Genomic DNA, 6,074 nt, shown 5'->3' on the forward strand with positions numbered 1-6,074 from the left:
CACATAGGGCGGGGCTGACGGAAGCCAAGGCTGCAGGCAGCACCATCAGGGAAGCTGCAAAAATGCGACAGTGAGCCGAAACCAGTTTGGCTCAGTGGTAGAGCGTCGGTCTGCAGACTGAAAGGTCCCAGGTTCGATTCCGGTCAAGGGCATGTACGTTGGCTGCGGGCACATCCCCAGTGGGGGATGTACAAGAGGCGGCTGGTCGATGTTTCTCATTGACATTTCTGGCTCTATCTCTCTCCCTTCCTCTCTGTAAAAAATCAATAAAATATATTTTTAAAAAAATGCGACAATGAAATAGATCACAAACGAAAGAAATGGAGGACAAAAAGCGACTGGATATAGAGTTCAAATCTACGCTTATAAGATTTTTCAAGAATTTCCTAGAAAAGTTCGAAAAGACCTATGAGGATATGAAAAGGGATCAACTAGAATTAATAAGGAATCAACAAGAAATGATAAGGGATCAATAAGAAATAAAGAATACATTGTCTGAGGATCCAAGATGGCTGCGCCCAGGTGAACACCTAGCCGCAGCCGCACACAACAATTTCAATAAAATACAACTAAAATATAAAACGGACATTGCCCAGAACTACAGGAAGGTTGACTGACTGGAAATTCTACAGCGAGAAGCAAGGAGAAAACCAGAAAGAGGCGCGGAGGAGCTGGAAAAGCCCAAGGTACAGAGACACTCTTGCGCGCGGAGAGGACAGAGCCGGAGAGGAGGGAGGCCGAGTGCCTGGCGGGCGTTCCCGAGCGGAAAGGAGATAAAACTCCGACTGTGCTGGGCCCCCGACTGCTCTGAACCCCGGTTCTGGGCCAGACCCCGGGGACTCAGGCTCAGCCATAGGGAGCCAGGCTGTAAGGCGGAACCCCGGGGAGAGGCGAAAGGAGGTCCCGGAGGCGCGCACACTGCTCACAGAGAAGGGACTGTCGGCTGTGCCGCGGGATTGCCCTGACGGGAAGGAGACCTGGGCTCCGGACTGCTCTGAACGCCACCTCCAACTCCACTTCCAACTGAACTGAACCCCAATACCGGGCTCATTGGGGGAGAGCATAGACTGTTTGGTAGCAGGCGAAAATTGAGGGCACCTTTCTCTCAGAGGCGCCGGCAGCAGCGAGCACTGAAGGACCCGCATAGGGCGGGGCTGACGGAAGCCAAAGCTGCAGGCTCCACCCTGAAACCTTGTCCCATCTGTATCTGCGAAATGCGACAACAAAATAGATCACAAACGAAAGAAATGGAGGACAAAAAGCATCTGGATATAGAGTTCAAATCTACGCTTATAAGGTTTTTCAAGAATTTCCTAGAAAAGATGGATAAGGCCTATGAGGATATGAAAAGAGATCAACTAGAATTAATAAGGAGTCAACAAGAAATGATAAGGGATCAACAAGAAATAAAGAATACATTGTCTGAAATAAAAAATATTTTACTGAGTCCTAAAAACAGAAGGGAAGATCGCAAGAATCAAGTCAAAGATTTGGAACATAAAGAGCCAGAAGACACTCCTCCACAGAAGCTAGAAGGCAAAAGAATCCAGAAAATTGAAGATAATGTAAGAAACCTCTGGGACAACTTCAAGCGAACCAACATCAGAATTATGGGGGTCCCAGAAGATGAGAGAGAGCAAGATATCAAAAACTGAAAGAAATAGTGACAGAAAACTTCCCCCACCTGGTGAAAGAATTAGACTTACAAGTCCAGGAAGCACACAGAACTCCAAACAAAAGGAATCCAAAGAGGACCAAACCGAGACACATCATTATTAAAATTCCAAGAGCAAAAGACAAAGAGAGAATATTAATTGAAGCAAGAGCAAAGAAGGTAGTAACCTATAAAGGAGCACCTATACGATTGTCAGCTGACTTCTCAACAGAAACCATGCAGGCCAGAAGGGAATGGCAAAAAATATTCAAGGTGATGAACAGCAAGAACCTACAGCCAAAAATAATCTACCCAGCAAAGCTATCACTCAGAATCGAAAGCCAGATAAAGAGCTTCACTAATAAAAAAAAGCTAAAGGAGTTCATCACTACCAAACCAGAATTATATGAATTGCTGAAGGAGGTTCTTTCAGAAGAGAAAGTAAACAAAGATAAAAATTATGAACAACAAATACGTAACTATCAACAAGTGAATCTAAAAACCAAAGAAATTAAAAAAATCTGATGAACAATATTAACTGTTGAATATAATAGAATCAGAGGTATGGAAGGGGAGTGAACTGACAATTCTTGGGGAAAAGGGGAGAGGGGGGCGTGGGAAGAGACTGAACATAAACTGCACCTATGGATGAGGACAATGGGGGTTGAGGAAAGGGCAGAGGGTTGGGGGGGGGGGGGACCTGGTGGAGGAGAGCAATGAAGGGGGGAGGGGAGGAACATTTGTAATATGAACAATAAAAATTTATTTAAAAAAATAGAATGAGCTGACTAATTCAACATCAGTCCTCAATTTACTGCCTAGGCCTCAATTGTGCTCAATAACTTTTTAAAAATCTTTGTGTTTAATGTCAAGAAAGCAGATAGTATATGCCTATCTCTCAGATTGTCAGTGTAATTATTTAGATAATATTTCAAATTTTAACTCTTCCATTCTCTTCCACTTCCTGTTTTCATGTTCTTCTTAACCAACATACCTTTACAGATTGCCTTTCACCTGTTTGGTAACAACAAACTCCTTGTCATCCTTCAAGCCTTAGCTCTAACGCTCGCTCTCTGACATAAATTTTTAACCTTTTTGCATCTCATGGCACACATTCATTACTTAAATTCTGCAGCACACCAAAAATATATATTTTTGGTCAATCTGACACACACACACACACACACACACACAAATAGGTATAGTTTTTACTCATTCACAGCATATGGCTGTTGTGTTGACTGTAGTCTTTTTTTTTTTTTTTTTTTTTTTTTTTTGACAATCTAACAGGAAAATGGTCAGGTATTGTTTTAAAAATTCTTGCAGCACACCAGTTGAAAATCACTGCTTTAACACTCTAAAGTGACCTAAGTGATTTACTCCTTGAATCCTGTTTTATACATAAGTTGGATAATGTAATTGTCTGCATATCTATTATATTTTTATCTTCTACTAGACCAGTGGTCAGCAAACTCATTAGTCAACAGAGCCCAATATCAACAGTACAACGATTGAAATTTCTTTTGAGAGCCAAATTTTTTATTTTTTATTTATTTTTTATTTTTTAAAAAATATATTTTTTATTGATATTTCACAGATAGGAAGAGAGAGGGATAGAGAGTCAGAAACATCAATGAGAGAGAATCATCGATCAGCTGCCTCTTGCACACCCCCCACTGGGGATGTGCCCGCAACCACGGTACATGCCCTTGACTGGAATCAAACCCGGGACCCTTCAATCCGTAGGCCGACATGAGAGCCAAATTTTTTAAACTAAAACTTCTTCTAATGCCACTTCAAAATACACACCCAGGTCGTGGTATTTTGTGAAGAGCCACAATCAAGGGGCCAAAGGGCCGCAGTTTGCTGACCACTGTACTAGAGGCCCGGTGCACAGATTTGTGCGCCAGTGGGGTTCCTCAGCCTGTGGGAATTGGGCCAAAACCAGCTCTCTGGCATCCCTTGAGGGGACCCAGATTGTGAGAGGGCAGTTTTCTAGTGACGCACCCCAGAATCGGGCAGCCTCCTCTGTGGTTCCGCAGCTGCCAAGTCACCGCAGCTTGGCAGCGCCTGTGTTGAGCATCTGCCCCCTGGTGGTCAGTGCACGTCATAGCTATCGGATGGTCGGCCAGTTAGATGGTTGCTTAGGCTTTTATATATATAGATACAGATATAGATGTTCCTTCAAGCCAGTGTATGTAGATGTTTTGTTTTTTTCTTTTTTGGGTCTAACATATATATTATATTAGGCATTCAAATATTAGGTTTCAGAAAATCTAAGCCACTCCTTTGGCTTAGATTCAAAGGAATTGCACATAGACTCCATTGATACTCTCCTGGCAATGGTAGGTGTTTTTTGCCATTGGTATAATTGTTATAATCAGTGTTAAGTACTAAATGTCTATCCCAGAAAAATCCAAACTTGTTTGTCAAAGAATAAACAAATATTTATATTGTAACATTTAATGGTTATTAATGCAATAATGAACTTTAATTCTGTTGCTCTGATTAGAAATTCTTAAACTCATGTTTTCTGAGGGAAAAGAATGAATCTGGTAAAATGGAATTAACTCTGTTGGAAAGATTTAAACAAAGATGTTCAAGTTTCTTAACTTCTCAGAGCCTTTAACAATGCACCTCACAATCTTAGGAGTATACAAAATACCTCCACTTTAAATTTGATCGCAGGTATTGAGTGGGGAGTGGAGGTAGTGGGTAGCATACCTACTAATATCTCGAGGAATATAGTTTAAGAAATGCTTAACAGAAATTCTCTGTTGCTAGAAAATGGCTTTTAAAGTAAATAATAAAAGTCTGTTGAAATTTTTAAGATTGTTAAAGTTTATAAAAATTATCAGATTATAAAGTCATAGGTTTTTTTAAAAAATTTATTGTTGACACTATTACAAATGTCCCCCACTTCCCCTCTTTACTCACCTCCATCCAGCTCCCTTCCCCTCCCTCTGGCCATCATTACAAAAATCATGGTGGTTTTTGTGTGTGTGAACTATAATATTTCAGCCATAAGCTAAAATAACTAATTTATGGAGAACAGCAATTATTGGACACTGAGAAAAAAATAAAGTGAAATATTCATTTGAAGGGTCATCCATTGGCACTATTATTTATGATTTAATAATGAAATTTTAGCCAGAGAGTCACGAGAAAGAGAAAATCATCCCTGACACCCAGGAACTGGGCCGACAGTGTTGTTAGGAGAGGCCTGGTTCTCAGTTAACTAGTTAAATAGGTGCCTCAACAAAGGAAAGGGTGTTAAGTTGTCTTGGCATGTATTTTTAGATTTAAAATAGTGTGTTTTAAAAAAATACTTAGCCCATGGTTTTCTGTTTGACATAAAAATCTCAGAACACCAAATTCACACAATGTTACCCTATGTTTGTGATCAAGTGTGGGGCAAAGCAGGGAAGCAAGACTGGCTTATAATTTTGTCTAAGAAGGTACAAAGTCAATATGCTAAACTAAAAAGATACTAGCTTATCACTGATATTGGCCAGTCTGCTTTCTGAGGTTATCCAATTATCTGTGCAGAACAGACTGTAAGGAAGAATGGGCACATATGCATGTAGTCTATAGTAAAGAAAGGCCGTTACCATGCAGTCCTGCTTCACAGACTTGGTTCTCAGTTAACTAGCTAAATAGGTCCCTCAACAAAGGAAAGGGTGTCAAGTTGTCTTGGCATGTATATTTGGATTTAAAATAGTGTGTGGTTTTTGTTTTGTTTTTTTAAATACTTAGTGGGTTCAAATACATTTGGGTTCTATGTCTGAAACTGACTTGCCTGCTCTTCTTACATTGTCAGCTATTAACTGAAAAGAAGTTCATAAATGTAACTTAAGTATCAGTTACTGCTAACACGGGCAAACAAAATTTATTTCAAGCAAAACGTAAAATCAGCCATGAGATTTGGATTGTTACTGGTAACAAGACATTCTGCTTTCAAAATGAAGTGCCTGAAGGCACACACTTCAAATGAGAAGTGTGGGAGCAGCTTTCCACATTGAAAGTGATAACAGGACAATAATGGGAGAGCTCAGTGACAGAAACGATGTCCAGCTTTATCTTTCCATCTATGGCAGCCAGCACCTAACAGGTACTAAATGTCATTTTTAAACTATTTTGTGCGTCATAAAATTCCCTTTGACAGCACATTTATATGCCATGCCCAATCCATAATATGTCGTTAACTCCTCACTGATGGAAAAGTATTTGAATATTATGCTTGGAATGGATTTACGGGGTCTAAATTCACCTGCATTCTTTTATTCTGTTCCTACCCAGGCGGTGGTGGTTTCACTTTTTGGCGTTCGCATGGGTCCTCAACCATAAGATCCCAGATATCAACACTATTGCTAGGGGCAGGCCAAACCCCGCAGGTCCGAGACCCCCAGATCCGGGGCGC

This window comes from Pipistrellus kuhlii, unplaced genomic scaffold, assembly GCF_014108245.1.
Source record: "Pipistrellus kuhlii isolate mPipKuh1 unplaced genomic scaffold, mPipKuh1.p scaffold_m20_p_3, whole genome shotgun sequence".
Lineage (NCBI taxonomy): Eukaryota > Metazoa > Chordata > Mammalia > Chiroptera > Vespertilionidae > Pipistrellus > Pipistrellus kuhlii.